General features: G+C 48.1%; 1 protein-coding gene across 2 annotated transcripts in view; it reads left to right on the forward strand.

The window, feature by feature from the left end:
* Nucleotides 1-27536, forward strand: part of ZSWIM5 (zinc finger SWIM-type containing 5) — a 101560-nt gene that overhangs the window by 32653 nt on the left and 41371 nt on the right. The window contains exon 1 of one of the 2 annotated variants that reach the window (XM_064455225.1): nt 22501-22602. The exons of the other annotated variant lie outside the window; for it this stretch is intronic. The gene's annotated coding sequence lies outside the window, so the exon portion shown is untranslated. Of the gene's footprint in view, nt 1-22500; nt 22603-27536 lie in introns of those variants that run through there. 2 annotated transcript variants of the gene reach the window in all.

Genomic DNA, 27536 nt, shown 5'->3' on the forward strand with positions numbered 1-27536 from the left:
AGATTGAACCTTTGTGTCATCCTGCTTTCCTGCTGACAACTTTGCTCAGCATCATTGGATGTGTGGAGTAGGGAACTAGTTTCTAGTACCTGTTGGCATGTTTTCCCCATAGAAGCAGCTTCTCTGATGGATGCCAGGCATGTGTTTGTAGGTTGTAGGCTTGCTGGGGTCTGGAAATAAGTGTGTTTGAGGCAGAAAGGGAAAGAAGATGTTGCAAATATGATTAATGGCAGTGGGTCTGCAACTTAAAACTTCATTTTGTTGTTATTTGATCTTTCTCCTGCAAACTCAGCAGCTGACTTCTGCAGAAGATAAACACATGGGAGGAGAACGGAGAAAGGCTCTTTGGTCTTCAAAAGCAATTAAACGTTGAATGTCTGACTTGAGACATCTTGAAGAGGCCCAGATTTAACTAGGAGCGTGTTCATCCTTTTCTATAAAGCAGGCCCCATTTAAGGGCTGTCAGATGGACAGCAGCAGTTGCAAGTCACTTAGGCAAAGTATGATTTCTTATGGTGGCGACTGCATGGAGCTGTGCTGGTCAAAGGCAGCTCACATCAGGGCTATGTTCTGTCATATCACCTGTATTTAGGTTGTGTTTTGCATTCATCGCTATTGCTTTAAAATAGTTTGAAATATAGCTGATGTTGATAGAAGTTGATGGGTGTGATCAGACGTTTGGGTCCAGGTGACTGTGAGATGTTCTTGGTGCCATGAGGTGTCTGAGAAATGCTGAGATGAGTCAATGGGTAGTGTTTTTCTGGCATGCAGGAAAGCAGATTAATCTGGCCACCAGCGTTTCTGTAGCACTGTTTCTGTAGCACTGAACTGTCAATGGTCAGCTCCCACGGGGCAGGGGCTGCTGCTGGTGAGTTGGTGCTGGAGGTGTTCCTGAAGATGGCCCTGGATGAAATATGGTATTCCTTTGAAACGTGAGGTAGCCGCCACATGCTGAGGTAGCTGGCAGGAGGTAAGGGCAGAGCACAGGCCAGAAGATCTCTCTGCTTGGCTGCACCCAGTTTCTGATAGTGGGATCTGGCCAGAGATGCCGTCTGTCCGTGCAGGCTTGTATGGGCTGTTTACCATTTTTGACAGGGATCCTGCCATATCCTGTGCTGCCCCACTTTGTGGTGGTCCCCCATTGTTTAGCCTCATTTGAAAAGGGATCTAAAAAGACTTATTAAAACAGTGACTGAGTTCATCAGCTGCATCTCTGTGTAAAGGACAGGCTGAAAACCATCTCAAGGGACATGGAATGTGTGGGGAAGGTGAATGGTGGCTGGGTTGCTGCATCCACTGAGACCCCTCTGCCCTCTAGTATCCATACAACAAAAAAGTCTTGAATTCAGTCAAAGATGAGGAACTGGGCAAAGTTTAGAAAGAGGCTCAGTGCAGACTCTTGTTCCTGGTCCAAGAAGCATGGTATCTGCTTCTGAAAACAGCCAGGGGCGAATTGTCTAGAATCCAAGTCGGAGGCAGAACAGTAGGGCCTCTCGCTGGTGCCAGTTAACTTCTGGTATGCTTACTGACTGAATCCCACATTTGGAAGGTAAATCCTGGGGGGAAATTGCATCTATTACCCAAGCAAATGCTGTTTGAGAGGGCTTCCTCTTGCCTGCTGTCTACCATCTAAAAGCTATGTGCCTTTTTCAGTGTAGTCCTCCAAGATAAAAGTCCTCCAGTTAATCACTGGAGAGACCAGCCTGGAGGTGGTGCTAACCCAGTCTTCCAGGGTACGTAGTGATTTTATTGCAGTTGATGGTGGAGGAGCCTTGTCCACTGGCATAGACCCTCAGTGGGTAGGAGATGAATCCCACCGTCAGACATGTGAGTGTGAAACAGGCCGCTCCATTTTGCAGCCAATTTAGCTGAATTAGCATGACATTCCCATAGGTATGAGTCCTTCCTGTTGGCTTGGCACCCTGAGACCAGAGGAGATAGCCCTGCTGTGTAAGGACTGTGCAGGCCACTTGAATCGATGGCTCCTGTCTGAGTGTTGGTCATATGCTCTGTAACACACATGAACATTAGCATGAGTGAATCTTGAGAGTACACAGTCTTACAAAGGCAGGGGGATGAGCTGGGAAATCTGGAGAAAGAAATGGGTGACTTATTCTTTGGGAGTGTGTTTTGTCTCCTCACGTTTGTTGTTCTGCTTTCTCCTGACTTCTCTCCCAAATTTGCACTTTGTCATTAAAACCAGGAGAGAAAAATCCCAATATGCATATGACATTTTACAAAAGTGCTCTCTGTACTCTTAAAATCCAACAGTTTAGTTGCACAGCATTCATCTGTAATCAATTAGAAGGTTTTCTGATCAACAGAAGCTGGAAGTTCTGCTCCCTGGAGCTTAGCACTCTGCATGAGGATGTGGGATTGCCTGGCACTTAGTCTCCTTTCACCTGAAGAAGGAAATTGGAGCAACAATGAATGAAACTCAGTGAGGCAGAATGAGATCAAAAAGCTCCACACTTGCTTTGTTACCCCTATTCCAGCCCCATTTCAGTGTTAGACGGTGGTATTAAACCAGATGGTCCAGATGCGGCTTCCAGCTCAGGAAGTCCTGAAGCTGCTTTTGCCAGAAGCAGGGGAGAAGTTCTCGCTGTGTCTTCCTAGCGGTTGTCAGCCTCTGACAGAGACAAGATAGAGGTGAAAGCTGTGGTCCATTGCAGACTGGCTCGTTGCTTTGAGGTCCTCTGAGATGTGCTGCCAGTGGTTGGATTGGGACCTCAGGTACCTAAATGGGCCTAGCCTAATTTCCCCCACCAGACCCTGGAGTTGCTCATCTCTCCCTCCTGAAACCAGCCCAGCATTACACAGATGCCTCATTATAAACCTAGGGGAGCAAAACTTTTGGGGGACAAAGCTGCTTTCATGCTGCCTGAAGCCTGCTCTGGCTCCTCTGCAGTGTGGGGACTTCCACAAATGCCTTCATTTCCAGTTGCCCCATGGGCTTTGGAGAGGGCAGTGACATGATGAAGGGGAAGAAGGAAAAGAAAACTTAAACTAAATACTAGGAGGAAAAGAATTCTCTCCAAGTGGGGATAAATGATCTGAGTATTTGGCCTCTTAAAAAGAGGGACTGAAAATTTCTGAGATGTCAGAAACAAGGTTGGATGAAAACTGGGACATGATCGTGCAAGGAGGGATTGGTTCTGGATGTTCTTGGGTACCAAAACAAGTCTCTTCCCTCCATGCTTCTAGGAGAGCTGGTTTCATAGGAAATCTGTCCAGGTCTGGCTTCAGCTTTGGCGCACAAGAGCAGCAGCAGAAGCATCATCCTGTCCGGTGGCCTGAGCATCAGGATGTTTCCCTCCTTGGAGAGGGCAGGGGCATAAAAATTTAAAAAAAAAAAAAAAAAAAAGGTGGAAGGGACTTCAAGAGGGCAATAGAATATAAGATGCAGTATTAAGCCCATCTCCAACCATAATTAAACCTGCAGTTGGAGGGTCTGTCACATTGCTTCAGACCCTTGGAAAAAAAAAATACTCAGTTGCTAGCTTCATTAGTAATTAAATGTCCAATTACTGTATGTAGTGTTTCTGCTTTGCTGAACTCCACAACTGTATTCATAAACAGCCCTAAGGAAGGCCTCTAATCTGTGCCATTGTTCTTCAAGTGGTTTGCACATGCAGAAAAAGAAAAGAAAAATCAGGCAGACATCTATAATATGGAAAGGAAAGGGGGAAGGGGTGGGAAGAGGAGGAAATCAAATCAGCATCTTCTACCTCCCCCCCCCCACCGAGGTAGGATCTCTGCCAAGCCCACAGAGAAGCCCTCAGGCCCCTCGAGCATGCAAATGTAATTTTCTATCCAGACAACACACTTTTTTTTTTAATAAAATGAAGTCCACCCCCACCCCCAGAAAACCTCCTCAAATCCCTGAATGCACAACAGAAGCAAGAAGAAAATTACAATGAAAGGAGGAGAGACGGGAGGGGGGAAAAATAGCAGCAGCAGCCCACAAACAGAAGGAGAGATGGAGGGAGAATTGAGATGAATATGCAGTGTCCAGGGTTTAAATAGACATAAAAGATAATGAAGGTGGGGAGGGGGGGAGGAGGGAGGGGAGATTGTAATCAAACAAAATGATTTTGGTCCTCTTCAATCATTCCTGGTTTGCAGGCTGTCATTTTATACAAATTAGAGCTGGGGTAATTTTATGAATATTCACTGGGATTGAAATCACGTTCATTAAAGGGAAGGCACCCTTCTCAGGGCCCACTGCGCTGCTCGGCTTTTGTTCGCCTAGAACAACAGGAAAGCCACTTGCATGGTGGATGAATGCTGGATCCATGCCCCACTCCCCTTGCCCCCGGGGGGGCGGGGGCGGGGACTGGGATGGATGCTGGAGACAGCTGGGTGCTCTGAGGGGTGGGTGTCCCCCCTCCAAGGGAAGGGTGGCCCTCACCTTTGGGGTGAGACATGGAGGTGGAAATGCCCTTCTGGGGGATAAGAGCCATAGCCTGGGAAACTGGCTCTTCGGCTCATCTGCAGGGGGGGACCGCAAGTGCTGTAGCCTTTAATTTCCAGGCAAGCCCTTATTGAACCAGTAATAGCTCAAAACCATTCGGGATGAAATAATTGCCACATTTTGACACCCCCCCACCCCCAGCATGGCTGCTGAATTGAATTCTTCTTCCTGCTCGAGTGTCCAACCCAAGTCTGTGTTGCACATGTCTGGCACCACGCTGGGGACGGTTCCTCTCATACATAACCAATCAAAGATGTATTCAGGGCTGTTGTGAGGAAACTGGGGATGATTATAAGTCGAGAGATCCAAGCCTTTTGCTGACTGCTCACCCTCGCATATTATGAAATTTCTCTTAGAAAGGCAGACAAAGCCTTTTGAGCCTGTGTGTGGTGATGGCCTCGCTTGGATGTCTGGCTTTAACTGCTTCACAATGTTGGCCTCTCGTTTCCGAAAAAAGGCAAACATATCCTATTGTAGCATGTCAAGTACCCAAAGTCTGCCATTCAGCAGCCTGGCTATGGTTGTAACCCATCCTCAGGTTGTCACGGTAATGCAAGGAGATCGCTCTGCCACTTGGTAGCTGCCGGCAGGGAGAAGGCGAAGTTGACTTAGAGAAGAAATGTTCATTTAAATATTTGATTGTATCTTAGCCCAGCAGCGGGATGGCTTGTCCCTTCTCCAGGACAGCAGGACTGCAAGCAAAATAGGGGTGACTGGATGATGTGTTTGGTTATTGTTGATGAAGCCATGCATAATAAATTGAGGTGCTGCAGTGGGGTTGCCCAGGGAAGGAGATGTGATGCTGTGGGGGTTGGGACCGTTTTTCTGCTGCTGGTGTGAGCAGGTTCTGCATCAGCCCGGATGCTGGCAGTGTTGTACATCTGCATGCCAGCATCCAGGTGAGAGCAAGAAATCACCTGGTAGGGACTAAAAGATAAACTCTAAAAAGAAAAAAAATGCTTTTTTTTTTGCTTTCAATCTAAAAATGATTATTTAAGATCCGAGGAAGCCAGTCATGCCAATGTGCACTTTTATGGTTATACAGGGAGTCACGGAGTCTAGCCTGAACCTTACAGTAAAAAGAGCTACCTTAACCTAACCAAAGGGAATGTTGGGTTTTGGTGTTTTTTTTTGTTGTTTTTTTTTTTTTTTTTCCTTTTTCCCCTCCCTGGATATGGGAACATCACTGGGGCAGAGAGCAGAAAAGTGGTTGCATATGCAGTGGCAGACGTTTCCTTCTGGAATCGGAGCGACTGCGGCATCTGCCTGCGCTGTGGAGGGTCCTGCCTTCTCCAGACAGTAAACCAAGCGCAAAGGGCTGACAGATATTCCCTTGGTTTAGTCAACATTTTCCCAGGGCTCAGCTGAGGCTGCAGGGTTTTGGTCCAGTAATATTGACTCTACAAGACCAGCCCTGGTAGAGCAAGGCTCCCAGGTAGAGCACTGCTCCCAGCAGTGTTGTGTGTTGGACTGGGACATCATCTCAGGTCCCTCTGCCTGCTGCTGCGCCAGGTAAAGCTTGGCTTGCTTTCTTCAGTCTGTCCTGCCCAAACCTTCCCATTGAAGATACTTCCCCGCCAGTGCAGCGGCTATTTTCCAGCCTAGTGCTGTTAATGGCAGGATTGGTCAGGTCATCTCCACTGTGAGGGGAGGCCATGTGTACACTCCTCAGCGGAGCTACAACACTATCTCTGGCTGCCCTAATTCAACACAGCTTTGTATACAAATAATCTTCTGATGTGGGAGGCAGCGTGTACTCTTCAGGGTTGCCAGGCCATGTGGTTCCTTGCTTAGCACCCTTGCTGGGGGGCCCAGTCCCCTGGGTGCTTGGAGGCATCCTTTGCTTCCTCGGGGCCTGATATAGAGCAGTAGAGCTGCTCATTTGTTTTTTATCCAGGGTTTTCCTGTTCTGGCAACATTTTGTCTTTGAAACACATCCCAGACCCCCACGGAGAGCCCCCCCATTGAGCTGTGAGGCGCTGGGGGTTGTGCTTAGGGAGCTGGTAAGGATCAGAGGCTCCCTGTGGCATCAGGCGTAAAGAGGAGTGGGCTGATGGCCCTGGGACATGGGGCGAAATGGTTCCCTGTCTGTTGTTGTTGTCCTTGTTGCTTGGATTGGTGCATGTGTGCTGGCCGGACCCTGGAGACCCCAAAGCTCAGGTGAACTGGAACCAATGCTCCCTCCTGTATGATGGGTGTCCCCAGGAACCTGTGGGTGGGTGAGGTTCTTGTAAAGGGGGAGGACGGAAAGGTCAACCCCATAGGCACCGGACAGCAGCAGTATCTCCACACTTAGATCTTGTTCTCTTTGGTGTGTGTGTTGCCTGGCTCCTCTTAGGCTCCTCTTTCCACTTTTTTTTCTCCACCAAAAATAACATTGCTAGGTTTTCTTCTCATTTGGATCCAGGGACCTTAAAACTTTGGAGGTGTATTTTTGCTTCTAGAAACTATGATAAACCCTTTCTGACCACCGGGATGTATTGGTGAGGACACCTCAGCCTGGGCCTAGAGGATCTTGGTTGCTCTAGAGTTGTCTAAATTGGAGACGTACAAGGAGTTCTTGAGTTGGGGTAGAGGAGAAGGGGCTGTTCGTTAGGTCTGTGCTGGGAAGTCTTTTTCTGCTTTATGTGCAGGAAAACAGAAATGTTCATGTTCTTTTTATTTTTACTCTGAGCTAAGTGCTTGTTTGTCATCGTCCTAGTTTCTGAGTAAGGCTAAGAAGAAAAGTTCTCAAATGGTTCAATATTCTGTTATGATACCAGGAACAAGGAGTCTTTCCAACAGAAAAGATAATCCCTTGCCTCATTAGGTTTATGACTTAAAAAAACTCCTGCTGGCCATTTTCTGTGGGGTCTATTTTCCAAGGCAGCTTCTTGGGTTTTGAATTATTTCATCCCTCAGTGCTTCTTTCGAGTGGAAAGTTTAAAGATGCGTCATCTTGCTTGAGCAGGGTGATAAACTGTAAAGCAAATCTGAAGAGCCTTAGAAAAGGGCTGTACAAAATCCAGATGTAGGGGATTAGAAAACAGAACTACACTACATCCAGCGATAAGTAAGGTCGAACTCAGCAATTTCTGAGCAGTTGCACCAGGGAGGAGCAGGGAATGATTGCTTTTTGGCTCCCAGCAGCAGGAGCAGAGGCAGAGAAGTATCTAGTGTTGGCTTGCATCTTGGGTGCTGCATATTGTAGTGGTGGTCAGCAACGTTCTCTTGTAAGGGTTGGAGGCAGCAGTGAGAGGTGAACTACATAGCAGCATGCTGCTGGGAGCTGTAGTCTTGTCAGCTGTTAATCAGGCAGGGCAGGGTGGTAAAAACATGTGGTTTTATCAAGTGTTGTATGCTCCAAAATGGTTAGCATTTCCATGGATGAAATGGCGGTGGGCAGCTATCTATTGCTGCTGTTATGGAGATGCAAAAGGAGAGGAGGGACTTCCAAGCAATAATGGTGCTTTCAGGTAAGGAAAATCCAATGCATGACTAGCAGGGAGTGTACCCAAGCTGTCAGTCTTGGAGGTCAGACAGCCCCAAACCAAAACTCAGAAGTGTGGCTTTAACTGGTGGTTAAGAAAAAAATCAGCTCTTGACTGGACACAGGATGTCCTGGAGCAGAGGAGGCAGGAAGGGAAGCCCTGGCCTGTGGCTCTGATCTGTTAGTCCTCTGATTTATTTTCTCCCACCTCTCTTGGCCTAATAAAGGGTCAGTTTTGAGGATCCTCCAGGGCTCAAGTTGCTCTCCCCTGGCTGAGGGCACCACACACCTTGAGTTTGTTCCTGGAGGGCTTGTGCTCCTTTTGCAGTGCTGATCACCTGTCTGAGCAGTTTTGCAAGGTTTTTGTTTTGCTGAGAAAGTAAGCTCCTGTTGAATATTCAGCCCTGCCTCTAGCTCAGGGTTTCCTGCACCACCCTTTCCAGTGAGATGACTTTCATGCCTTCTCCTTTGGCTTGCTCATCTTGCTGGAGAGGCAAAGCTGCTGTCAGTCCCCGGTGTGCTGGGGTAAGATCTGTTGACGTATCCTGAGGCTAGAGTTGCTTTCTGTTTCTGAGTAGTTCCCAGGGCACAGATTACAAGTGCTATGATAAAAACGTTGAGTTGGATGTCTTTATTTTTTTCTGCTGTGATCAGGTCTTTCATCACTTGCCTCTCACTAACCAGGGAGCTCTGAGAGTTGGGTGGATTTCAGGATTTCCATCTACCCCAAAAGCTGCGTAAATTTAGTCCAATGCAGTGTTTGTTATTGGCTCAGCCTCATGAAGCTTAAAGCTCTCCAGCTCCCTTTGACTTAGGGAATAGCTGTGCAGGCTCACCCTTTTGCTGGGGCTTGTTGGTGGACCAGAGCAGCTTCCAGATCTGCTCTTTGCTTGAGATGAGCCTGTATTTACATTGCCTTCAAGCAAGATCAAAGTTGTAGCACTTGGGTCTGCTTGATGCTTTTCCCCTCTTAGCACTTCCCTCCACTCATTGCTGCCATAACATGTGATGAGAACATGTTTTGAGTGTACAAAAGAGACAGTGTGAACAAGTCCTGGGGGCAACACAGCTCTGTGAAATAGATTCATTGTAGGTGTAAAGCTGATGAAAGGGAATGTTATGCTCTCTCTTAAGAAGCTGCTATATCTTCTCTATCAAGGAAAGTGTCTTCCAGGAGGTCTGGGGGAGTGGAGGCTAGCCTCTTGAGCGATACATGGGATATCCTTTTGCTCAGGATACCTAGGGTGCAAAGACCCCTACATGCCCCATCCTGTTCCTGCCAGGTGTGTCCCACCAAGATGGGAAGCCATGGATGTGGGTCTCCTTTCCATTTCCAGCTTCTTGTGGGAAAGCACAGGATAGCCTATAAGACTGTTCTGGTGGCTCTCTTCTGCAGTTTCTTTCTCCTTTCCGAAGACTCTCCAAAGACATGAATATTTTGTGATGGACTGTGAAGGACTTGAGATTGAAAGCTATAGAGTGCACGTCAGCCACTCCATAAATGTCAGAGATGCTGCGCAGAAGCACAGCTACTTGAGTTTAGCCAGCTCTGTATATCAAGTGAACCCTGCAGATTTATCAGATGTTTCAAAATGGATTTGAAATAACTGGATTTAGTGTTTCTGGCGATTCCTTGAACCGTCTTTTTTTTCAGCCAACTTGCATAAATGTGCCAGTCATGGGCTGCAGTGTATCAGCCAACTTAGCAAATGGTTTTATTTATAGCTGAAAGAGTGAAGCCAAGGAGTATAAATCCTGAAAAAAGTATAAACTGTATCGTGGAAATAATAAACTTCAAATTCATGGAATTTCTAATGTTCCACTGATGGCTAAAAAATCTGTTTAATGGCCGCTGAGTGATATTTGGCTGCAAAGCAGAAACCCCAAAGTTGTCTTAACTCAACAGTGATATTTTTTAGTGTTTCTTTTTGTGCTGGCGCTGAGTCTGTTTGCTGAATGGTGGAAAGTTGACCTTCTCCACTGCATTTCTGCAGCATCCAGATAAGATTTCAGATCACAGCTTTGCTTTTTTCTGTTGATGATCTATGGCTGTAGCCCAAGTCTCACTGTTAGATGTCAGGCTGTTTATCTGGAGGATCAGTTGTGTGCCCAGCTGACTTTGGGGGTGTGAAAGATGTCCAGTACTGAAAGCAAGTGCAGGGGAGGGAGCTGATGATCGGAGAGTGGATCCTGTGCTTTCATGGCATGGCTGGCCAGCCAAAGGAGGTCCAGCTACGTCTTCAGAGATGACAGTACGAGTTGGGCTCTGAGAGCTAAGATCTGGACTGCTGAAGAGGCATCCTCCACCTTCATCTTTCCTCTGCATTGAAATTGCTAAAGGTAGTGTATTTTTAAGCTGGTAATTATTGTTTTTATTTTTGAGGTGAATTATTACAGTTTAAGGACCTGATGGCACATTCTTTCCTCCTAGGTCAGTGCCAGGGCAAATGTGTTGCAGGGGCCGCCTTGCTACATGGATTATTTATGTGGGAATGTGTAGGACCTGCATGTGCATTCAACAGCTGCTGGTTGACAAATATGCATGTAGGTGCATTATCCTGGGCAGTGTTGGTCAAGGATTGTTTGCAACAGCCTGAGCTTGGGATCCCCTTACTAGATTGGAGGTGAGGAGGGAATGGTGACAGCAGAAGCCATCAAGGTCCCCAAGGCAGGGGGTTGCAGCCTGATGTTTTGAAGCACCTGGGTAGCTGCTTCATGACTGTAGTGAGCTTGGGCTGCTTGTGTGGCCATTCCTCCAGCCTGGCTGACCAGTGCCAACATACTCCATGGCAGCCGTGGTGTGTCTGTGGCTGCTGCATCTGCAGGTGGTGGTCTAGTTGCCTGCCTGATTGTGGGGTCCCTCATGGTTGGGTGCCACTGGTCCCAGACAAGATCCCTCCCAACATGCCAGGGTTATTCCTCTCAGTTGCTCATCTGTTCTTGTGCTTTTTCAGCCTGGACCAGCTCGGCATTTCGTGCATGCGGCTGCTACTTCCCATTTGAGAGATTGTCTCTAAAAACCTAGTTCTGTTTTATTTATTTAATTAATTTATTTTAGGGCTGAGTTCAGCTGAGCAAGTTTGCAGTTTCTCTGGGTTGTGGTGATTGACATTGTGTTTGAACACCACATTCAAAGCTGCAGATGCTGAGATAAGTATCTGTAAATCTTTGCATTTACCATTATCCCCAATTTTCTTGTGCAGTGCCTGCTGTCACCGTATAAGGATATTTATCCTGCACATAATCTGATTGGAAAATAAGGCTTTGAAACAGGAAGGAAAATACACATTTCAGGTGGTGTTAGAAATGTCAATTGTGGATGCTTAAACAGTCCTGATTGCCTCCAGGCTTTGGGGCATTTGGGTTTTCAGCCCCCTATTGTTAGATCTAAAGCTGCTTATTGGAGTCCGAACAGGTTAGAAAGACATCTTGTTCTTCAGATCCTCAGAAGTCTGCCTCTCCCCCACCGCGGGGGATAGCCTTCTTACATCCCAGCCAGTCAAGTTTTAACCCTTGGCTTAGACAGTGCAGGGCCGAACAAAGAACCACTGCTTTCAGATGGAGCAGAGTAAAAAGCTATTCATAATAATGCTCTGCTCTTCCCCTCCAAGGATTTCCTAAGGACTTTACAAATATTAAGGCCTGGGCAGTCACCCCTGTGACTGAGAGCCAGAGAAATGGCTGTGTGTGGGCATCTGAAGGGTTGAACATGAGGCGTAACCTCTGCTGGGCGGTTTCAAGCCTTGAGGTCCCCTGTGCACTTCATACCCATAAGAGGCCAAGGTGTGGCAGGACAATGAGGGCATTCAGGGCCAGAAGAGCCTCCTGATTTGCATTGCTTTCTACTAATTTCTTAGCCTTGTTCCAGCTCCTTGGCCCTTTCCAGTCCTTGTTGGGTCTTACACTGTGCTGGTGGCTGTGGGATCCAGGATGCTTACTGCACAGTCCAGGTGAACTATCCCTCAAGCAGGGAAGAGGGAGAGGTTTCACCATTCGCTTAGGTGCCACTATGGGGGTGGTGGAAATCCAGCTGATGTTTCCTGGGCTGGTTATGCCCAACCCTCTGCTGCCATCACAGCATCAGGTGGGTGACGGGGTGGGATTGAGGTGTCTTTTTACAGAGGCAGGTGCCTGCAGCCCCATGTCCCGGTGGTGGGAGGAGAGGTGGGGGAACAGGAGGTCTTCCCTCTAATATCCAGTCCTGTCATTGAGCAGGTTACACCCCATCTCAAGTTAAAGATGGGAACTCCTCCTACGAGTGAGATTGAGAGTCCTTGCTCCTTTCATCCATTCTTTCGGGCGTTTGTGCTCCTCCAGGGCACAAATAGGAGCTGTTTTAGGTTGTGGGTTTTTCTTTCCCTGCCTCCTCTTCACTTGCTTCTTAAAATTGGCACCTCCAGGGATGTTGTGCACTCTCAGCTCAGCGCTTTCGGCCCACCCTGGGGCTGGCTGTTGCTGGCAGTGGGCAGCAGCGGGTGAATGATACTGGGGACCTGCTGTTCACGTGGATGTGGGTACCACTTCAAAGGGAGCACATGGCACTGCCCTCTGCCCATGCATCGTCCCTCTGAAAAAGCTACCTCTGGCCAGCATCCTAAACAGGTGGATGGATCAGATTCCATTTTCTCCCTCAAACAGTGACAATAAGTCTTTCCTTTGCAGGGACAATTAGTTTCTTTTCTTTGCAAGAAGTTTGGTTGGAATGAGCTGACCTCTCTTCGTGGAACGAGAGCCCTTGTCTCTTGTGTCCCTGGGAGAAGTCGCAGCATGGACCGTTTATGGTTTTTCCTTTTAACACAGTGACAGCAGCTTTGTTTTCTACATTTAGTTTGCATCTAAGACCAGGACACGGCTCATGCTGTGTCCCTGATCCAGTGTTTAAAGCTTTGCTGTGACTTAAGTTTGGCCTGGGCCCTGCAGGGTTTAGCTTAATTTTTAAAGCTCTCAATGTGAATAATTCCTCACTGAATGCAGATCGCAAGAGGGGATATTGATTTAAAGCTTTAAAGCTGGTGGTTATGGATTTAAAAGAAAAAAAAAAAAAGGAAGGAGATTTACTGTAGTCAGAGCTGGTTGCCTAAATGTTAGTCCCTTACAGACAGGCTTCTGCTGAGCTATGTGTGGGAGCAGCAAGAGAGCCCAGTGAATTTTAGCTTTAAATTGTTGGCTGCTGAGAATCAGCCCTGGGATACACTCGACTGTGATTCCCCATGCCAGCGGTGCATTTGCTGTAGCTCCTTGGCCTGGACTTTGTGTGGGTACAGACATTGCTGTGGAGTTGCAGGAGCTGACCTGAACCCTTTCCCAGGTGTGGGGGATCAGGGGGAGGATGCTCTGGGTTGGGGTGATGATGCCATAAGCCTGCATTGTAGGGGTCTGGCTGGGGCTGCAGGTGGGGAGCCGTCAGCAGAACGGGGGTGTAGGGGCTCAAAAAGAAAATGATGGGAAAGGAAGCTTTGGTAGAGAAGGTGCTACAGAAGACAGAATTAAAGGCAGGGAGTATGTCCAGTTAGCAAGGCAGGGGTCTGAGGTCACTAATGCTGGTTATTTGGATTTCAAAGAGGATCCTATTAGCCACTGTGGTGGAGAACCATTAATCAGTGGGGTGGGAGGCAGGAGCTCAGGCTGGCTGGAGAAATCAGTTTCCAATGTCCTTGATGCCCTGCTGGGCTGGCGCTGCAAAGCTTCCTGCACAATGATGGGTTTGTCTCGGACGAGACACTTCCAGTCAGAGGCACCGGGAGGGATGGCGAATGCTGAGCCCCTCTGCCTGTGATCAGCAGCGGGGTACAAAGATGTTGTGTCCATGCAGAGCCCTTTGCAAAATCCCATCTTGCTGCTGCTGTCCTGGGAGGTGTTGTTGAGCTGCTCTTCTTAACAGGTACAAAAAGTATATTACTTAGCTTTGGCAAGCTCCCCATTAAAAGTTTCTTGCTGTCACTATCCCACAACACTAAATGGTACTTGGAAGAGGGTTTGAGGAAAAAACCCCAGTGTTTCCAGGTGTGACTGTTTGTGATCCCGTGGAAACAGAATCTCTCGCCTGCCTTTTTCTTCTGATCAGGAGTTTTCACATGTGCCCAGGAGCCATTTCCAAAGGAGCTGAAGTCGCATTGAAAGTTTGTGAGTTGGACTTGTAGAGCAGCCTTGTTCGCCAAGCCCGGTGCTAGAACCGCTTAAAAAACCTCTGAAAGAAGCCTCTGACTGATTGGAAGAGCCATTTGCTGTAGAAAGATGCCATAAATAATGCAGAAAGAGTTGTGAGTTGTCAGAGATGGGGTCAGAGAAGGGTTGCTTAGATAAACTTAAGTTGTGGACATGGTAGTTGAATCTGGAACAAAATGCATTTGGCAGTTTTTCCCCAAGAAAAGTGGACGAAACCTACTTGCTTGCAATATTTAGATTTTTGCCAAAAACTGTTTATGTGGCATTTGGTCTAAAGTCTTTCTTTTTATTTAAATCCTTCAAATGCCATTAGGAGGAAGATATTTACCAACAAATGTTATATCCAAACTCCACAAAGCCCAGAAATTTCATTTCTACATTTAAATTTAACCCCCTAGTATGACCCATTCAGACTTTATAGGGACTGATAAACAGAGCTCTACAAAAAAATGGCAATAAAAATGGTTTTCTGTAAAAGTAATGGCCATCGCTGCGAGAAACTTCATTTGATCAGCAAGATCAAGGCCCTGGCTGGACTGAGTATGCTTAAAATCCCTAATTGTCTGGCTTTTTGTCTGCAGGATGAATTTGTAAGAAAAAGGAGAACCCAAGCCTATTATTTTAACACCCTGGAATTCTTGAGTAGAGCTGGGTTTCAGAGACTCTTCTGTCTTATTTTGGCGAAGTCCTTAAAATGGAAAGCTGGAGTCTAACATAGTAGGCCTGGGGTCATCTTATTGCAGAATATATAGTCTCAGACACACAAGATCTTTTTCTTCAGATGTCCCTCTGATTGCGCTGTTTGAGCCTTTGCTTTGCTCCCTGGCTAAGAGCAGTGTTAATCATAGGACTGGAATTTGTGACTTAACCAAAGAGGCGTTTTAATGCTTTCCTGTCATCGATCAGTGGGCTGGAAGCCACTGTCTCAGTAGCATTGTCACGCTGACCTCTGTGATGGTGCTTGAGGGGTTCCCATCCTCCCGGGTGCCTCCCAGCCCAGGAATGCCTTCCAGTATGCCCGCCTTTCTCCTTTCGGAAGGGGTGCTCTGAACTTGGAACCCCCAAAGTCAGAAAAGGGGCTTTTTGTGAAGCCTGCAAAGGGCTCTTCTGTCTGCAACAGGGCACGGCAAGAGACCTTCCTTCTGAATCTGTACTGCTAGAACAAAAAAAAAGCCCTTGCATCAGAACTTGCTATTTATATTTTTAGCTCTGAGACTCTTCAGCTGCATTATTAATGAAGCATTTACCAATTAAGATAGATGAGTCTGCTCTTGAGGGTGTTTGTTAAGGTAAGGTTCCTTATTAGCATATCTGATAGATACAGTGCCAGGTGCTGATTAAAACCTTGTCAACTCCCCAGGGACAGAAGTCTTGAGGAAATAAGGTGGAGAAAGTTGTCTCATTTCCTGGCTTTGGCCATGCCTGGAGCAGGAAGAGGAGCCCAGCATCCCACCCCCAAAGGCACATCCCTGAGCAGCTTGAAACACGAACGGGGAGGAAATCAATCAGCCCATATCAGAAATTCCAATAGCTGGAGCGATGCAAGTGTGATTAATGCCTCCTGAATGCAAGAGGTGGAAATATGCTGGGTTTGCTGCTCTTGCAAGGCTAGCAGTCTGTCAGGTGAGGAATTTGTTTCTGACAACCCTATGGATTTTGGAGGCCTGGAATTGATGCTTGCCTACGTTAACAGTGCTTCGGCAGCTCACTAAATTAGGTTTGCGAGCAAAATGATGCTGTGAGGTGCAGTCAGCCCACATATGAAACCAATTTCCCTTTGAAACAGCACTAAGGAGGGCAACCAGAAGAGAAGCAAGATCATCTTTAGGTTTCTCATGACCTACAAGAGTTGAGAAGTGTGTATTCACTTTCCATATTTATTATAATATGGCAAAGGAGCTATATTGTAGGCTTTAATGATCTGCATGTGAAGAGCATCTTAAAATAGACTTAAGATCTTCCTGGAACATACGTATGTGTTTATAATTTTATGGCTATAAAAATATATATTTACTGAATACGCATACTTTGTTTCTCCATCTGCTAAATATAGTCACGTATGAAAGTTATATAGAAAATGTAATTTTCCCCTAAATTATCCTGCTGTAAGTCTGCTTCAATTTCAGCGTCAGCAGAGGCGAAGAGCAAGTTGAGATGGGCACTGTCATGCTGCTGAGCGGGTGTCTGGAAGCAGTTTGCCTGAGGATGGGGATTACTGGAGGCAGGGTTTGTGGCACCAGCTATTATTAAGATTTGCCCAACAGTTCATGAGATAAGACCCAATTTTCAGTTTCGCCTGCAATTTTGTCAGGGTTTTAATCATCCATGGTTCCAATTTCCATGTGGGATGTCTGCGTCAAACTGGTTGATTTTAGGGGGCAAAAAAGAGTGTAAAATGGTCCTGCCATTTTGGGGAGAAAGCCTGGAGATAACTGTTGTTTTTAGTCTGCCGAAGAAGTCTGAGGAGCTTTTCTTGGAGCTTGCTGTGAAGCTCAGTGCAAAAGGAAGGGGGAGGAGGCGCCCATTTTGTGAGATGTCTTTGCCATCCCTCTGCAAATGTGGCCAAACCAATGAAAAGTTGGAATTTGCATGTGCTCAGCAGAGAATTCTTTGATTCCAGTGGCTGGTAATTACCCGAGTCCCTTCACAATGGACAAGGCTCCTTCCCACGCAGCTCCCCAGGGAGGCAGGGCTGGACGCCGGCCATTCCCAGCCAGTGAATCCCTGGGGCTAGCTGTGCCAGAGCAGGCTTTTCCTCTAATAGCTGCTTTGGGGAGCAGACACGTAGCAGGGAGCTTGTCCCTAATCACACCTGGGGCTGGCAGGGAACACAGTAAAATAGAGATGCTCTAGACAAGGGCAGAAAATGGGAAAGGTTTGGGATAGCAACCAGATGAGGGAGACCTTCCAGGGTCCGGGAGAAGCATGGGGTGGCATTGTGCAACAGGGACACACCAGGTCAGTTTGTCTCACTCCGATATTTCTTAATTGTGCAGCTTGGGTAATGGCCCTTCGCCGGGTGCCGTGTCTCCAGTGCACAGTCCTTGAAGAGGTCTGCAGAGGTGCTTGTGCCGCGTTTGGGAGATCAGCAGATGGTTTGTCTGAAGAAAGCCTGAAATGTAACTGTTGCTAAAATCAATTTTTACAATAATCACAAGCACTTTAAAAAAAAAAAAAGAAAAAAAGGATTGTTCCTCTTTCAAACTCCAGCTCAAATAGTCACTTTAAAATAAATACACTTCTGTAGCATCTGCAGTTGGGCCTGGCTAGAGGGCCTGGAGTCTGCCTCGTGAAAAGTGTCACGATGCCAGAGATTGTTTTTTGTTTGTTTTTAGAGTGTTTTATTGAGAAGGAAGGAGCCAGGCAGCCAGCAGAGTAGTCCCTGGGTAGGATATCTGGGATGGGGGACTCCAACATTCCTGTTTCTTCTCTGCCGGGCTTGGAGCAGGAATTTGGAGAGCCCTGAGAAACCGGTCACCAGTAGTGTGTCTCCAGACAAGATGCTGTTGAAGAAGATGCTGTCTCTTCAATGTTTATTCCTGTATGCTCATCTGAGACCCCTTTGCTGATGGACTGAATGCTCCTGGGTTGCTTTTGCAGCAGAGTGATTGGGTCAGTCAAGCTCTCCAATGACGCAGTGTAGCAGGACATGCCACTGTCTCCGGCGATGTGGGAGGACACCACTGCAGATATGCTGAAGCTCCAGAAATGACCACGGTCTTGCCAGCACCCCTAAATGCCAAGGAAGAACCTGCTTTTTGGTTTTGAACTGATGCTGAGTCCAGCTGCCAGGGCAGAAGTTTATAGCCATGGAGAGTGCAAAGGCAGCAGTGGATCAACTTTAAACAGTGTTAGTGGGTTTTTCTTTCAGAACTGTGGTTTGCTATCAAAGGAGCATCAGGGTAAAAGGCTGCCCCCACGCTGCTGTAGCCCCCCACATGTGTGCCATGGTGGGGTTGGATGCCTGGGGAAGCGGGAGCAGGTGGATCCTGTGTTTGGGACAAGTTTCTTTCCTCGAGGATGTGATTTACTGAGAGGCAGTAGAGAGGAGAGTTTGTGGGGGGAAGCCTGTATGAAATGGGACCGCAATGTGGTCTTCCAGCTCTCCCCATGGGAAGCTGGGTGGCTGGCATGCTTGCCGATGTTTTCAAGGATTCCTTCCTTGTAAGTGTTTGAGGAACATTTGCTCTAAATTCACAATCGAATTCTTTCTTCTGTTGTACAAAAATGCTACCAATGAAAATAGACAAGCTCTCTGGGTCATTTCCAGATGCCCTTAGTGAGGCAGAAGTGTTTATTTTTTATGGGCCAATTTTTGTAGTCTACCAGAACGTCTTGTACTGTCTAATGCTGCATGGAGGAATAGCTCTGCAGAGTGTGTTTAATAAGAGCAATGTGCTCTCAGGGATATTCAAATCAGAGTTAGCTTCCTCGCATGTATGTACTCGATAGTGTGTGTTATAAAACATCTGGGTCCAAAACTGCACTAAAGAAATCAAATGGCCAAGTCAACCAGAAAGACATACCAGGGCTCTGCCTGGGGAATCACCTTGTGCAGCCCTCTCCTCTGCTGCAGGGACCTTGAGCAGATGGCCTGGCTTTTTTTTTTTTACTCCTTTTCCTACTCCTCCTCAGGATCTGAGAGTCAGGAGTAAAATTCAGCTTTGAATTTTCTGTCAGCATGAGGAACCGCAAGTCAAAAAGGGGCTCTCTGGCCACGGTTCCGTGGCTGTGTGGGAGGTGAAGAGCACTTGGCTCTCCTGTCTCTGTATCCACCCTTCTCCTGCTGCAGTTCTTGGCTTTACCTCCCAGGTCTGGACCGCCTGTTGCTGGTGGTGGCTGGTGTAGGAGGACGTTGGCGGAGGCAGCTCCATCACTCCATCCCAGCTGCATTGCATGCCTCCAGCCCAGGTTTCTGCATCTCAGAGGCGTGCAGTGTGATGCTGCTGACTTTGCCCTGCTTTGGGGCTTCTTGTGCCTTCCACCTGGGCTCTGACATGCTGGGCAGGTAGCCAGGCAAGTGTCGTGCTTCTGAGGTGAGAGCAATGGTAGATGTCTAGGGAAGAGCATACACGCAAGGAAAGCTTGCATAGATGCTTCCCCAGGGCCCTCCATGAGAGCTCTCCTCCTGTTGGATGTACTCCTGGCAGGGCTTTTCCATCAGCCTCACAAGGCATGGGGTTGTTCCTCTTCAGAAGGACCCTTGTCTGTCCCCTCTCCTTTTCCTGGGCTCTCTACATTTGCTGCAGGAAAGGAGAGTGATGTGACAGGCAGCAGCTGGAGGACTAGGCTGCTATGTTGGGTTTGGCAGTCATGTCATCAAAGGCCGGAACACAGTCATTTGGGTGAATTTTCTTCTTTTGTTTGACCTTAAAACCAATCTTTCCCTTCATGGATGAATGTGTAGGGGAATGATACTCAAGATTTAACCTTTCTAGTAGGTAATCTGTTCAACAGTGGCTTTTGTCAATGGCAGCTGTCCTGCAGTAATGTTTCTGGCATCTCCATGTCCCTGTCTGGTGTGGCTTGGTTAGAAGACTTTGCGGCAGAGGTGGAAGAGGGCTGCAGGCAACTCCACCTCGCTGGAGTAGCTGGCAGAAAAAGCAGCTGTCAGGGAGCCATGGTGCTTTCTCTGTCTTTGCTATGTCAAGCAAAGTAAGACTCAAAGAGCTTGGCTTTAAGGGTTTCTGAAATCACTCGTTGCAGACTGGGAGAACATCTCCCCCTTGGCTTGGAAAGGCAGCGGGTTGTGTTTCAGGCGAAGCCTGTTCAGTGTGGCTGGTGTTGCACCGCATTCAACAGGGAAACCAGCTATCTCCTGTTTTAAATAAGGATGGGAGATGCAGTGGGAATGAGCCCTGGAGCAGGCTGCGTGTTCTCAGCGTGGGCGGTTCGCCTGTGAAGCATGTCAGCGTGGGAGAGGGAGCCAGGAGGGACCGAGAGGCTCGTGGCCAATGCTCATATAGGGTTGTTTCATTGGTGCTGCATCGGTAATTTGAATGACATCTGAATTACTTGCTGTAAAGTAGTGCTAAGCCCTTTCTAATGTGGCATTCTGAAGGGACCAAGTCCCAAGGATCTGGGGCCCTTCTCCAATTCATGTTTGCTCTGTATGCTCTCAGGCTATGTCTGTGCACATGGGATGGGCTGTGTCTGCAAAGAGCTGGGCTTAAGCCTGAGCTATTCTAGTCAGTGCTGGTAGGCTGGGGACCCCTGAAGGTGCATCTCATGCTCTTGTACATGCTGTGTGTGCTTCAAGGGGATGCTGACAGGAGCAAACTGAAAGTGATGGGCTGACCAGAAAAAGCATTTCCCCAGGATGCCACACCTGGGTTCCCCCACCCCACCACACCTGAGCCCTTCTCTGCGCTTATACATCCCAACCACCCTCTCCCCATTCAGCAGAAGGAGATAAATCAGGGTTCTGCTGGGGGAACTTGCTGCTGAAACAGGTTCCTGTACCAGCACAGTACAACTCCAGACTGTACGGCTATGGCCTAATTAATAATATAAAGGTGGCACAATGGACCCTGCGCAGCACTGCTCAACCATGCAGCTAGGTCTGCAATGTGCAGTGGTGGAGATGGGTCTTTTCTTGCCGATGCAGCTGATAGGGAGGAGTCCTGCTGACTCCTTCGAAGATGCAAGTCGTGGTGTGACTGCCCTGCCTGGGAGGCAATCCTACCCTTCAGGCTGATCCACTTGCCCTCACATCTGTATGCAGGAGCAGAGGTGGTTCCAGAAGACTTTGTGCCCCTTCCAGAGGGACTTCATGCTCACTGCAGCAAGAGACTGGGTGATACATGCCATGCTTGACCTCGGGTCATTTTTTTGTACAGCTCAGGTGCTGTGCGTTGAAGCTAAACTCAATATGGACAGAAATCATATGGGGCATGGTAAGACCATGCCTTACCGCACAGTGTAGGTACAGTCAAGGACTTTCTTCAGGAGCTGGATGATTGAATAACACTTGAAGGAGAAAATGTTTGTGCTGAGCCCTGGTGCTGGGTCTCCTGTTCTGAACAAGCTTTGCAATTGTCTTTATTTTTTGTATGGCTGTCTGCAGAGCGAGAGTGATAATTAATGCAGAATTGCTCTCCTGGGTTCTGGCAAAGCCAATAGGAATTTTCCGAAGTCAGCTCAGAACTACTGAAAGCACAGTTTTAGGCAGGGCTGCGGGTCGAATGTTTCTCCATTTGGCTCCTGCTACTTTGATTGTCAAACATCAATTGAAGCTTTTCAGTCAGCATTGAAGTGAGAGCATCAATCTAAACTGGGGAAGTGCTGGACATCTGATGATTATATATTCCAAAAAATTACCTTAGCTTGACCTTGAAAGAGGGGGACAGCCAGCATCAGATTTATATATTTTTAATGCAGCTTTTCATTTTTAACTTCTTTCAAACGGGCTTTTTTCCTTTATAGATCTATCCGCAGTGTTTTGCAAATGCACCGGTCATTTCCTAAGAAGCCAAACAACTTCAGCCTGCTTCTTATAATACCCCAGTAAGGCCCAGAAGGGACATTATCCCAGCTTTGCAGTCGGGGAAACCAAAGCCCACAGAGGGCGAGAGCTTTGTTTTGGAGGTGCCAGGCAGTCACACTCCTCATTAAACTGGAAACTGGCATTGTTTTCAGCAGCATTGAGTGTCTGGCCCCTGTGAGCCGGGCAGAAGACCACAGGCATTTGGAGAGCTGGAGCTCCTGTCTCACCCAAGTGCCATTTGCCAGGAAGATGCTGCTCTTGGAGAAGCACCAGGGGGTTTGGTGGAAGAGACCATGTCTGGGACTGATGTGGACTGGGTGGGTTGCTGCCACGTCACCTCCCTGCTAGCGCTGAGCGAAGGCGAGAAGGATGCTTGGAGGCAGGATACTTGGAGGCTGCCAGCCATCAGGGCTGGAGAGGTGGGTGTTTTAGGAGGGGACGCGGGTTGTTTAACGGAGCAGAGACCACACAATGGCTGGTGGTTTCGCGTGTGTCTCTGGAGCAGAGGGGGTGATGAGATACATACCGTTTGCATGCCTGTTCTCTGGCTTGATGTGGTCTTGCCGAGCAAATCAAAGCTTTCGCTTTGAAGGCAGCGGAGGGGGAAGGGGACCGCCTTTGTTCTGCTCTTTGGAGAGTGCTGGAAATCCTTCAGCCCAGAAGACTACACCCTTCATTACCCTCTGGGTTATTGGCCCCAGATTGGAAGTATGGCTCTGTCATGTGAAGTATTTGATTATTTATACAGTTAATGTTTAACAGAGTTGGAGTATTAGAATTAAACAGGGGATGAGCTTCCAACTTTGCATGGTTAAGGGCTAATAAAACTTCTCTGATCCAGTGTTGTCCTTTCACCAGAGGGGATTTTTTTCATTAGCTTTGGAGTGTTAAAAAGAGATCTCCTGTATTTGAAGCAGACAGATCTGTTGGCTTCAGACAAAGGGAACGTGCAAAAGTATCAGCTTAAATATCCAGTTGGCAAAGATGCAGGCAGCTGAAAATCTAAAGGTGAGTTTAATTGGTGACTTCAATGGCAGTAGCTGGGTTCAGCAGCCTCCGCCTTCGAGACTGGGTGATGTCTGCAGCCCACTCTGGGTGCGAAGGAGCAGAATGCAGGCTGGGCAAATGATGGACTAGAAGGTGGTGGGTAGGAAGAGGCTGGACTGACTGATGTTGGATTTGCTACTTGTGCCAGCCTCTGACATGCTGTTTCAGCTGTGGACTCACTGCAGGGCAGCCTGGAAATGTCAACTGGTGACCCTTCAGTCATTGCATCTTCCAGGGGTGTTGAGCTGGGATAGCATTTCCCAAGTGCTTGGCATGGGGATTGCAAAGGTGTGCCTGGGGCAGCCCCCAGGGCTGGCGTTGTCCAGGGGACAGTAGGAAAAGGGGACAACAGTTAAGGCTGGCTGAGCTTAACAGAGCCTGTAATGGGACTGAAGTAACAATGGGTTTAGGTTTCTTTTCAGTTGAGTTTACTTGGACTTATGGGTCTGGCAGTGTCTCCTCCAACACACTTCATACCGATTGTACATATCCAGCAACATCTTTTAGTGGTACAGAGCTCTCAAAGCTGCACTTCTTAGCAATTATGTGATTGGAGATGGTGAGGATGCTAACATGGGTTTTCATACCTTCATTAAGGGTAGGGCTGAGGGATAAGGGTTCTGTGGCATCCTAGAGGTCCCACAGGGTGGAGTGGTTGCAACTGCCCCAGAGGTTTCCTCAGCTCTGTTGCTCAGCATTGCTCACTTAAAAATCAGGTTGACTTCTAGTAAACCACCAGAACTGAAGGCAGCCATGGCTGTGAACTTGCCGCTTGTATTTTAGGTGCCCTGGTTATCTGCTGTGTGTTTTCTTTCCCTCTTATCTCCCATGCACTTCCGTGCGCACAAATGCAGAGTATAGTGGGGATGTAATTTGCTTCTGCTTTGGCCCAGTGTACTGATGAGATTGATAACTCACATTGTGCTGGTGACAGCCATTTTTAATCCTTTCCTTACAGTTGGAGAAACAAGGGAGGAGGTATGAAAGCAAGGCTGTTGGAGCGGCTGTTGCAGGGGTAGAAGATCCACAGATGACCTTTTGCTTTTCCTATCATGAGCATGCTGGGAACTCTGTTCCTCATTGTCCTTCCAACCATTTCTCCTCGTTGTAGACGATGTGGGAAACTGCTGAAGAGTTCCGTGCCTCCGGTTCCACCTGTGAGCATCCCCTGCTTGTCGGCTGGACAGAGTGAGACTCTGCTTTCAGCTCTTTTGGGAAGTGTTGGCGTCTCGATCCATGATGAGTTCGTCTCTAGGTTTAACGGAGTGGTTTCTCTAAATAAGGGACTGATTGATTTCAAAAGAATCTCTGCTGTAAGATGTCACGGTCATGATCCATGAGAGCAGCTGTAGACAGATGTGCTCATCACTAACATGCACTTAGCTTTTATTTCAAAATTTCTATTTTTATTTACATTTTACCTCCTAGGTCCCAAATTTGGTGCTTCCTCCCCTTGAAGATGTCTGAGCCCTCAACCTGCTGTAGAAGCCTGTGGGTTTTCCATCTCCTGTGGAGGAAATGCACGGTGTGGAAATTGGCTCCTAGGGGAAACAGCAAGTGGAAAGTGTAATGTACCGTAGAAGTATTTATTTTTACAGACAAGTGGCAAGCTCCTGTCCCTCTGCTGCCCTGTGCGCTCCCCGTCTATTCCAGATTTTAATAAATTTCTTGTTTATCTTGAGGAAGCCAATTAATAAGTAACGGCAATTGCTCTTCAGAGAGAGAGAGGCTGCTGAAGGTTGCAATCATTTTAATTTGGCGTGTGTGTTGTCGCAGGAACTGTTTGCCGTTGAGGTGGGCGCATCGGTAACAGAGACGGTAAAATGTGATGGTTCTCTGCATGCGCAAGCGTTGGGTGTAAAGTCTTGCGAGTAGGTATCCAAGCAAGGGTGCCTGTAGCTGTTTGCACAACAGGGGAACTAAGCTGGTTTTGTGGGGAGCTTTGGGCCTCCTGTGTCCTTTAGCTCTAAGTAAATTTGAAACCTGGCACAACTGGATGGACACATCTTCCCCGTGCATTGTTGGGCAGTCCCCAGCATTGCTCTTCCAGGTGAGCATCATTGTTTGATGCGCGGTGCTAGTCAGGTCTCAGGCCTCTTTATATGCCAGGAACCCACAGCTACTTCCTTCAGACATCTACCGAAGCGATGCTGTGTTCAGTTTGGAGGTAGCCTGGCCGTGGGCACTCTGTGTACCCTTCTGTGGGAACATGATGATGGTGGTGGAGCCTGGCTGTGTATGCATCAAGGTGATGTTAACATCACTGAACAACTAAATCTGAGTGCTCAGAAGCCCTGAGCCATGACAAGAATGATCACATCTGCTTAAAAGGTAGGGAGCTTTGTGAGAAAACTGAATTTCATTTCTGTATCTTTCTGTGTGGTTTTGAGCTTGTGCTTGCATCTCTGTGAGGTGCCTGTGATACCCAGGCTTCTCCTGTGACCCCACAGGTTGGGGCTTTTCAATGCCAAATGGTCCGATTGCCATTATGCGTTGGCGTGCACTGTGGGCCAGCATCCTGGTGGGGGCTGAGATGGCACCTCTTGGAGGAGAAAATGGCCTCTGTTTTATCTCCTGGCTGTTCCTCATCTGCAAAACCCGAGTGTGAGGGTATGTAACACCTGATGCACAGTCGGTGCAGCAAGCTGTGGGAGTTGTAAAGCAGCCGGGGGAAGCAGGGTGTGAGCATCCAGCATTGAGGCAGGATGGCGGATGCATTTTCAGGTGTTATCTCAGCAAGAATGACTTTCCCCAGTGTTGGCTTTGACCCCTGTCATTACAGCAACTTAGTTTGCAAATATGTGCCATGTTCAGCCCAGGGGCTGCGGTTCCTGGAAAGCCCAACCATGGGAGTTTACCCAAAACCTTGCAGATATTCCAGGTTGAGCCTGAGAAGGTTGCCCGGGGGGAAGGCAGGGCTGGAGGTTTCCTTCCTGAGGAAGCAGTGGCAGAGCGTGGGCTCCTTGTAACCCTTGCTCAGTGCACCCCAGCCAGCTGTCCCGCGGCGCTCACCTTTGCTGCCAGACCCTGCTGCCTCGGTTTCCTGGCTGTGTGAAGAGGGACCCTGCTCCTGGCTCAGCACAAGGTGGGAAAGGTGGCAGGTGCTGCTCTCGGGAGATCCCTAGTGGGCTGCAGCTCCCCAGGTCCTCTCTTCTAGCTGGCTGCATGAGAGACCCCCGAACCAGGACATGTCAATCATGGTATGTGGCTGCTCCCCCTTTTCTGGGGATGCCTGTGGATCCTCTTTCAAGAGTCAGGGGAAGATTTTCCCTCCCCCCACTTTCCAGTTTCTAAGTGGGAGCACTGTGTAATACTTGGGTTATGTGCTGATTAGGGTGATTCCTAAAATCCTTTGCTGAGACTGTGGGTAAAACCGCCTTCTCTCAAATTACCAGCTTCCTTTTTCAAAGGGAAGAGAGGAGTCAACTCCCCAGTCACTCATCTGGTTTTGCTTTTTACTTTGTTTCTGTCCTGTTATGCTGAGCTCACTGCATTTTTGGTTGCTTCCAATTCCAAATTGAGATAAATCTGCTGATAACCCTCTGGCACGCGTGGTGTCGGTTGCCAGGGAGCTCTGCCTGGATCCATAGAGGATTGGGGCAAATCAGGAGCTGCAGGAGGCTGCAGGGGTGGGGTTTTATTCTGGTGAGGCTTTCAGGTTGTATTTCAGCCAGCCAGCAGATAGTTGGCTGGGATATTACAGAGCTTTCCCTTTTTCCCCCCCTCTTTTTCCCCCCCTCTTTTTCCCCCCCTCTTTTTCCCCCCCTCTTTTTCCCCCCCTCTTTTTCCCCCCCTCTTTTTCCCCCCCTCTTTTTCCCCCCCTCTTTTTCCCCCCCTCTTTTTCCCCCCCTCTTTTTCCCCCCCTCTTTTTCCCCCCCTCTTTTTCCCCCCCTCTTTTTCCCCCCCTCTTTTTCCCCCCCTCTTTTTCCCCCCCTCTTTTTCCCCCCCTCTTTTTCCCCCCCTCTTTTTCCCCCCCTCTTTTTCCCCCCCTCTTTTTCCCCCCCTCTTTTTCCCCCCCTCTTTTTCCCCCCCTCTTTTTCCCCCCCTCTTTTTCCCCCCCTCTTTTTCCCCCCCTCTTTTTCCCCCCCTCTTTTTCCCCCCCTCTTTTCCCCCCCTCTTTTTCCCCCCCTCTTTTTCCCCCCCTCTTTTTCCCCCCCTCTTTTTCCCCCCCTCTTTTTCCCCCCCTCTTTTTCCCCCCCTCTTTTTCCCCCCCTCTTTTTCCCCCCCTCTTTTTCCCCCCCTCTTTTTCCCCCCCTCTTTTTCCCCCCCTCTTTTTCCCCCCCTCTTTTTCCCCCCCTCTTTTTCCCCCCCTCTTTTTCCCCCCCTCTTTTTCCCCCCCTCTTTTTCCCCCCCTCTTTTTCCCCCCCTCTTTTTCCCCCCCTCTTTTTCCCCCCCTCTTTTTCCCCCCCTCTTTTTCCCCCCCTCTTTTTCCCCCCCATAAAGGGACTTAATTACTGAAGTAGGTCTGTGGTTAGAGGAGCTGGAGACTCCATCCACCACCAGAAGGACCTCATGCCACATAATGGGAGAAAACCGCTGCTAAATGGTCTCCATCACACTTTTCCTCTTTCCTTTCAGTCCTGTGTATTTAGCATTAACTGCACAACATAGGTTTCCTTTTGTTTTAATTGTGACGAATTCCAGAGAGAAGGAATGGATCGCTCCTTCGTTTTTCTTTCTACTGTAGCCCTAGCCGTCCTGATGACAGATCTTGTCATTACGCGGTGTCGTTTTAGATGTTTGCACTGCACCAAAAGCAAACAGAGGAGCCTGCAGTCTAGGCTGTGTATTGAATAACAATGTTTTTCCAGAAAAAAAAAAAATCTGTGAGGTTTTTAATCAGAAACATGAGTTTCTGAGAGGCAGCCCATACACTGCTCCATATCCAAAGAAGC

The sequence above is a fragment of the Phalacrocorax carbo genome, chromosome 6 (assembly GCF_963921805.1).
Source record: "Phalacrocorax carbo chromosome 6, bPhaCar2.1, whole genome shotgun sequence".
NCBI classification, from domain to species: Eukaryota; Metazoa; Chordata; class Aves; order Suliformes; family Phalacrocoracidae; genus Phalacrocorax; species Phalacrocorax carbo.